This window comes from Propithecus coquereli, unplaced genomic scaffold (assembly GCF_000956105.1).
Source record: "Propithecus coquereli isolate 6110/MARCELLA unplaced genomic scaffold, Pcoq_1.0 Scaffold23, whole genome shotgun sequence".
NCBI classification, from domain to species: Eukaryota; Metazoa; Chordata; class Mammalia; order Primates; family Indriidae; genus Propithecus; species Propithecus coquereli.
The window spans coordinates 1640798-1649964 of record NW_012147841.1 but is presented as its reverse complement, the minus strand read 5'-3'; positions in this window follow the sequence as shown (position 1 = coordinate 1649964).

Below are 9167 nucleotides of genomic sequence, written 5' to 3'. Positions count from 1 at the left end.
GTAAGGATAATAGTACATGAGTTAATAGCTATTATTGTGTTTTAAGTAAACCATGGTCATGTTCAAATAATTCTTGTAGGTGTTTAATGGAGTAGATACATTTTTCACTTTTGTATAATAAAGTGTGATTAAGAAGAGTTAAGAAATTTCTTAGGTCACAGCAATAATAATAAATGACAAAATATGGATCATATTGTATCATTGTGAAATATATCATCATATAATCAGAAAAAAATGAAAAAATAAATTGGTTTATAAATGATTTTAAAATTTAAAAAAATTAAGTAGCATAAATAAAATCAAAATACAAAAAATAAACTGGGAAATGTTTACAGTACATACTACAGAGATTTCATTTTTTCAAGCGTATAGGTATCCAACATTGAAAAGAGAAAAAGCCAACACAAAATGAAGTATATAAGCAATTCATGGAAGGAATATGCACAACTTTTAGTTTAATTAAGTCCCTTTTACTTATTTTTGTTGTTGCTGTATTTCTTTTTGGTGTCTTAGTCATAAATTCCCCAGTGTATGTTTTTGTCTGCTTTGCTGAAAATCAAGTTGTTGTAGCTAGATGGCTTGATTTCTGGGTTCTTTATTCTGCTCCATTAGTCTAGTAGTCTACTTTTATTCTACTACCATGCTGTTTTAGTTACTGTAGCCTCGTAGTATAATTTGAAGTCAGGTAATGTGATGTCTCCGGACTTGTTCTTTCTTCTTGAGATGGCTTTGGCTATTTGGGCTGCCTTTGGTTCCACATAAAGTTTATGATTGTTTTATCTAGATCTGTGAAAAATTACAATATTGGCTTTGATGGGAATTGCATTGAATCTGTAAATCACTTTGGGCAGCAGGTACCTTTTAACAATATGTACACTTTGACAATGTTGATTATTCCAATATATAATCATGGGATGTTTGTCCATTTGTTTGTGCCATCTATGATTTCTTTCATCAGTGTTTTATAGTTCTCCTTATAAAGCTCTTTCACATCCCTGCTTAATTATATCCCTAGATATTTTCTTTCCTTTTCAGCTATTATAAATGATATTGAGTTCTCGATTTGACTCTCAGCTTTACTATTATTTGTGTATAGAAATGCTACTGATTTGTGTTCATTAATTTTATAACCTGAGACTTTATTGAGTTTACTTATCAACTTTGGGAGTCTTTTAGGAGGAATCTTTAGGGTTGTCTTGATATACAATCCTATCGTTGGAAAACAGGGATAGTTTGACCTCTTCTTTCCTGATTTGTATACCCTTTATTTCTTTCTCTTGCCTGATTGCTTTGATTATGACTTCGGATACTATGCTAAACAGAAGTAATGACAGTGGGCATCCTTGTATTGTTCCACTTCTTAGGTAGAATACTTTCAATTTTCCCCATTCAGTATGATGAGTGTTTTTCATACATGGCTCTTATCATTTTGTGGTATATTCCTTCTATGCCTAGTTTGTTGAGGATTTTTATTATGAAGTGGTGCTGTATTTTATCAAATGCTTTCTCTGCATGTATTAAGATGATCATATGGATTTCATTTTTAATTCTGTTTATGTGGTGAATCACACTTATTGATAGGCATATGCTGAAGAAATCTTGCATCCCTTGAATGAAAGCCACTTGATCATAGTGAATTATCTTTTTTATATCGTGTTGGATTTGGTTTGTTAGCATTTTGTGGAATATTTTTGCATCTATGTCCATGAAGGTTATTGGTGTATAGCTTTCTTTTTTGTTGTGTTCTTTCCTGGCTCTGATATTAGTGTGATACTGATTTGTAGAATGAGTGATGGAACTTCTCAATGTTATGAAACAATTTAAGTAGGATAGGTGCCAGTTCTTCTTTGTAGGTCTGGTAGAATTCGACTATGAATCCATCTCATCCTGGGCTTTTTTCTGTGTGAGAATTTATATTACTGTTTTGATCTTGCTGCTCATTATTTGTCTGTTCAGCATTTCTATCTCTTCCTGAATCAAGCTTGGGAGCCTGTGTGTTTCCAACAATTTTCCATTTCCTCTAGATTTTCTAGTTTAAGTGCATAGAGGTTTTCATAGTAGTCTTAGATGATATTTTGTATTTTTGTGAAATTAGTTGTAATGTCTCATTTTTCATTTCTGATTGAGCTTATTTGAATCCTTTCTTTTCTATTTCTGGTTAATCCAGCTGGTGGTCTATTGATTTCATTTATTTTTTCAAAAACTAAACTTTTTCTTTTATTGGTTCCTTGTATTGTTTTTTAAATTTCCATATTGTTTAGTTCTGCTCTTATCTTTGTTATTTTTTTCTTCTCCTAGCTTTGGCTTTGGTTTTTTCTTCATTTTCTAGTTCCTTGAGGTCTGACATCAAGTTGTTATTTTGTGATATTTCTGTCTTTTTTATTTAGGAATTTAGAGCTGTGATCTTCTTTCTTAGTATTGTTTTTTCTGTAGCCAGAGATTTTGGAAGGTTGTGCCACCTTTGTCATTCAACTGGAAAAATTTTTCGATGTCTATCTTAATTTTATCATTGACCCAAGTATTGTTCGGTAGTACATTTTTTAATTTCCATGTATTTGTGTAGTTTTGAGAGTTTCTTTGAATTTGATTTCCAGTTGTATTCCACTGGATCTAAGAAGATACATCATATTATTTAAGTATTTCTGATTTTGCTGAGATTTGTTTTTTGGTCTAACATATTATCAATCTTAGAATTTGTCCCATGTGCTGATGAGAAGAATATATATTCTACAGTTTATGGGTAGAATAGTCTGTAAATGTCTGTTACTCTAGAGTCTCATTTAAGCCCAATGTTTATAGATTTTCTGCCTCAATGATCTGTCTAGTGTTGTTACTGAAATGCTGAAGTCCTTGGCTATTATGTTGTAACTGTTTATTTCTTTCCATTGATCTTGTATTAATACAATTTGTTTAATGAATCTGGGTGCTCCTTTGTTAGACGCATCTGTATTTAAGATTGTTACATCTTTTTGTTTATCATTACATAATTGCCATCTTTGTATTTTTTTATCATTGTTGATTTGGAGTTGATTTTACATGATATAAGAACAGCTACTCCTATTCGCTTTGGCTTATCATCATATAATGACCATATTTGTCTTTTTTTTCTTTCTTTTACCATTGTTGATTTAAAGTCCATTTTATCTCATATGAGAATAGCTACTCCTCCTCATTGTTGGTTTCCATTCTTGTGAAATATTTTTTCCATCCATTTACCTTGAGTCTATGAGGATCCTTGTGAGTCAGAAGGGTTTCTTGTAGACAGCATATAGTTGGTTGTGATTTTCATTCAGTCAGTCAGTCTGCGTCTTTTAAGTGGAGCATTAAGAACATTTATCTTCAATGGTAATATCAATCTGTGGGAAAGTGTTTTGTTCATGATGTTAAATAACACCTAGTTGCTTTTTTTTTCTCTATTTTTGTTACTGTTTTATGAAAGTTGTGAGGTTTAACTTTTGGGTATTTTTACATTGATGAGTATCAATTGTTCTGTTCCATATATAGAGCACTTTTAAGCATTTCCTGTAAGGTAGGTCTAGGGGTGACAAATTCCCTTAGTTGACTGGCAAAAGATTTATTTCTCCTTCATTCGTGAATATTACTTTTTCAGGATACAAAATTTTTGGCCTGGAGTTATTCTATTTAAGAAGACTATAAACAGGGTACTAATCCCTTACAGCTTGTAGGGTTTCTGCTGAGAATTCTACTGTTAGTCTGATGGGTTTTCCCTTGCAAGTTATTTAATGCTTGGATTTTTTCCTTACTTTACTTTGGCCAGACTGATGTTTATGTGCCTTGGTGATATTATATTTGCCATGAATATTCCATATGTTTGTTGATCTTCTTATATCTGGTTGTCTAAATCTCTAGCAATACCAGTAAAGTTTTTCTCCATCCATGATTTTTGCTTTTTCTTCTTCTCCCCCTGTAACACTTATGATTCTTATATTTGTTTGCTTTACATAATCCCATATTCCTTGGAAAGTGTCCACTCCAGGAGCCATGGGCACATACTTCTCCTAGGTCTTGCTGCAGCAGTGGCTGGGTAGAGCAACCTAGGCTGTGACAGCAGCAGGTGCACAGCTGTGGGCGCTCGTTCTGCCTGGGTCCTCCAGTGGCAACTGGGGCATGAAGTACCCGTTTTAGGTGTGCAAGTGTTCTCAGCCTTCTTGCTCACTCTGCAGGCCAGAAGTGATGATGGAGAGTTGGCAGTGATGGAGCTGACCCACAGGTAGACACAGCATTCTGAGGCTGTGACCTTTGCATTGTGCCAGCTGCAGTATTCACAGTTCCAAAGCCAGTGGGACCTTGCTGTTCTTTCTCTCCAGAACAATGCTACTGCACAATCTTCAGGCAGTTCCCTGTATCTATCTTGGGCCTGTTGCAGTGGAAGGACCCTTCCATAGCTCAAAATGCAATGTCCATGGGAGAAGTGTGAAGCCCCACTATTCTCTCCTCTGTCCCTTCCCCGTGCGTGCATGCCTTCCCCGGGTACCTCTGATTCTACTGAGTGGATTGCCCCACTTTCCTCTCCTTCATTTTGGGTGCCTACTGTTGCCTCTCAGTTGATTCCCAGTGCTCCCTCTTAGATGATCGATCCAAAGGTGAATATCTGCTCCTCACTTTCAATGCTTTCTGTCTTAGTATCATGTACAGGCTGCTTCAAATTCACCATCATGGCCCTTCCCCTCCATAATTTTCTTCAAAGTGTATGTCTTTCCCTGACACCAAAGGATTACTTCATTTTCTTTCAAGCTCATCCTTTCATTTTAGGATATAGAGTTTTGGAATATTCATCTAGCATCATTAGCTTAGTATTTATTTATTTAATTTAAATGACAGAAAAATTTCAGGGTATCTAGTCTGCCATTTTGATTATGATATGTTATTTTATTTTATTTAAGAGACAGGTTTTTGTTATGTTGCCCCAGATGGAATGCGGTGGCCAGTCACAAGTGAGATCATTGTGCAACACTTCCTTGAAATCCTGGACTCAAATGATTCTCAGGCTTTAGCTTCCCAAGTGGCTAGGACTACACACATGTGTCACAAGTTCCAGCCCTAATTGTTTTATGTACAGCTTTTTATCTACTTACAGGTTATAAGCTGTTTAATGATGTAATTCATGAATTTTCAATCTGTATATTACTTACAAGAATATAATAAAACACAATTCCTCAATAATGTCATGTAAAACAAATAGTTGGTTTAGACAGAAATCTTCATAGTCATTTTAATAATACTGAACCTATAAAATCAATCTAAAGTGTTCACAGAAGTTTATGTAAGAAACCCTGAGACGCTATGGGTAATTTTATTTAAAATAGCTCCATACTAATATTAATAGAAAATTTTAGAAATTATGATATCCTTTTCCCATGTTGATACTTCTTTTGAAGTGTCTATCTGTAAGAATTATGACATTATATCCCTAATTGAAGAATAAGACTATGATACAATTCCTGAAAATAGTATATCTTCTGTTTTTTGAGATTTATACCATCTATTAGTTCTTAAAAGCTGTGATTTGAACCGAAAAACTTCTGAGTCTTTGGTGTTAGATTTCTTCTCTAATGTTTGATTTCAGTTAGTCTTCAAATTATAGTTCCAAGGACCTTAGCTTTATCTAATAATATTTCAAGTGCAAAATAAGACTACTCAATTCTCCAAGTTAAAAAAAAATGATTCTATGAAGTTCTTAACTAGTAAGTCAACTCTAACAATGTACAATACAAAAGGAAAATTTTAAAGCAAAGGAACACCAGCCAAGAAAGATAGACATATCCATATATCGGATATCTGCTCCTTAAGTTAGATGCCAACTCTTTCTCAATGCACCGCTACCTAAATATACTTTTTAAAGTTGCATCAAATATTATACTTATGAAACCACTTGAATCACTTATGTTTGAATTTTTTCCAAATGCTTTCCCATTGATTCATTTATTGTGATCATAATGTTAAAAATAACACTAACAACAAGTGCATTTGAATACATATTTTGTATCTTGATCCTTAAATATAGCTGTGAAGTAGTCTTTATTATCATTGTTTTACAAATAACACTGAAACACTTACTGATATACTTAATGTGATAAAACTGATAATCAAGTTTGTCTCTATATCTGTGCCCAATTATCATCAGATGAAACTAATTTACCAATAATTTGGGGGGAAATTCATCACATTATTAATTTACTCCTTTGATGATTTTATTTCCTCTACATGGAATGGCATATTTTTTGTAACCTATCTTATACAAGGCAGTTATTTTTCTTTAACATTCATTCCTACAATTTAAAGAAGAAAAAAATGCTGTAAATCTTCTGCTACTTCAAGACTTACCAGAGCCTCATTAAACAATATAGCATGATATTGATAAAAGAACAGAAACATAAATTAATGAATATGTATGTCAAAAGTATAATAAGGAGTTCAGAAATAAACATACGCAATTAAGTCAACTGTTTTAAAAATATGCAGAAAGGCAATTCATTGGAGAAATGTCAGTGTTTTCCAAAAAGGTGCTGAAATAATCAGACATTTTGTACTACCTGTATTTTATCACTTACAGAAAAAGAGAAATTCAAAATGGTACATAGATCTAAATATAAAATACAAAACTATGAACTTCTAGAATAAAACATAGTACAATACCTATTTACCTTGAGTCTGGTAATGAATTTTGAGTTGCAATACCAAAAGCATGATACATGAAAGAAAAATAAATGATAAGTTAGATTTCCTTAAAATTTATGCTTCTGCTCAGTGAGAAACACCATTAAAAGAATATAAAAAAAAAGTGAGACATTGGGTGAAAATATTTGTAAAACATATATTTGATAAAAAACTTGCATCTAAAATACACAAAAATACTTTAAATTCGGTAATGAAAGAATAACAAACCAATTTAAAAATGGGCTAACATCTGACCAAGCACCTTGCCAGAAAAAATTTACATGTGGCAAATAAGCATACGAAAGGATGCTCAACATCAAGTCACTGAGGAAATGCGAATCAAAACAGCAATGAGCTACCATTACACAATTATTACAATGACTAAAATCTAGCAAACTGACAATACCAAATGCGGACAAGAATAAAGAGCAACAGGGAACTCTCATTCATGGTACAGCCACTTTTAAAGTTAATTTGGTAATAAGCGAATGCATATACAAACACTAGTACATCTATACAATGGGGTACTATCTAAGGATACAGAGGAATGGGTTATTAACCCACACAAAGACATGGATGAATCCTAAATGCATAGAGGTAGGTGAAAAAACTTCTGAAAAAGATATATTCCATACTATGTCATTTATATGACATTCTGGAAAAGGAAAACTATAGAGACAGTAAGAAATCAATTATTGCTAGAGTTTCAGAAGGGAGGGAATTTGAATAAAGAAGGCACAGGAAGTGGTATAGGCTCATAAAAATATTTTTATGATGCTATAATAGTGAAAAATGACTATGCCTTTTTCATTATCGATAGAAATTTATGACACAAAGTGAATTACAACAAAAATAGTGAAAAATAATATATGAAAATTTAAAAAAAATAGGAAGTTGGGGCATCCCAGGAAGAAAGGTAAAATGTGACAAAATAATTTACCTGTTTTACAAATGCAGGAAAACACCTCTCTGAAGTGTGTGTCAGGGGAGGTGGGGATGCTAACCTAAGTAATTTCAATGAGTAGCATATGAAGGAATAAAGGCAAAAAGAACTATTCATAAGCATTATATTCTAGTTCAATGGTCCCCAACCTTTTTGGCACCAGGGACCAGTTTCATGGAAGACAATTTTTCCATGGACAGGGGCGGTGGGGGTGATGGTTCTGGGATGATTCAAGCACATTACATTTATGCAATCGAACCTCTCTGCTAATGATAATCTGTATTTGCTGCTGTTCCCCAGCACTAGCAACACTGCCTCAGCTCCACCTCAGATCATCAGGCCTTAGATTCTCATAAGAATCATGCAACCTAGACCCCTTGCATGCCCAGGTTACAGTAGGGTTTGTGCTCCTATGAGAATCTAATGTTACCGTTGATCTGACAGGAGGTGGAGCCTTTGTAGTGATGTGAGCAGTGGGGAGCAACTCTAAATACAGATGAAGATTCGTTTCCCCCGCCCCCCAACACCACTCACCCCCTGCTGTGCGGCCCAGTTCCTAACAGGCCATGGACCAGATTGGTACAGGTCCGCAGCCCAGGGGTTGGGGACCGCAGCTCCAGTATATGAAGTTGTTTCTTATGTGGGAAATGAATTCAATTCTGAATCCAATATACATGTACACAGGAAATGAACAATTAAGTAAATGGATGGCTCATGGCAGGAGGCAGATTTCTCATCAGTTGGAATGTGAAGTTACAGATAAGCGAAGGGAGGAGACTGGGATGATCCACGTTGTAATACATTGCAGTTAGCAACATCGGTATCAACTCATGCTTAGCTCAATAATGATATAATGGTTTCATATAAAAAATTGCACAGATAAGTATCAAATATAGGTTGGTATACACACATATATATCTTTGCTTTGCCAGCTGAGCAGGCCTGGGAACAAGGACAATCCAGTAGCAAGAAGCACACCTAGTGTTCAGATCTTGAATTTAAATACCATTCTCCCCCAACAGCAACCAGGGCACCTTGAAGAAAAAGCTGGTCTTAGGATTAGGGTAGCAAGTACCCAAGATGAGCCTGGAACACCTAGTGTCAGAAAGCCAGAGAGTGCTCAAATGACACACAATGATGGATATATGTCCAAGTGACACAGGAGCCAAGTCAAAGAGCTCCTGAAGACCAAAGCTGGAAAAATTTAAAAAGCAAAAAATAATTTTGGTCTGGTTATCAGAAATAATTAAATTGAATAAAAAGCATATATACTCATAGATTTCCTTTTCCAAATGTATATACAAAAGCTGAGAAAATAGTCAATGGAAAAGAAAAAGAAAGTGATATTTAAATAATGTTATAATTTTGTCATAGTTTACCATCTTGAAAATTCAAGAACATAGATCTCTTACATATTTACAAATATTTCACACTAAAGAAAATTTATTTATTTTTATAACCCAATATTCCTCCAATTTGACCACAGACCTTTTTTTACATAAGTTCTATTATATTCTCATACAAATACTGGTTATCAAAACAAGAG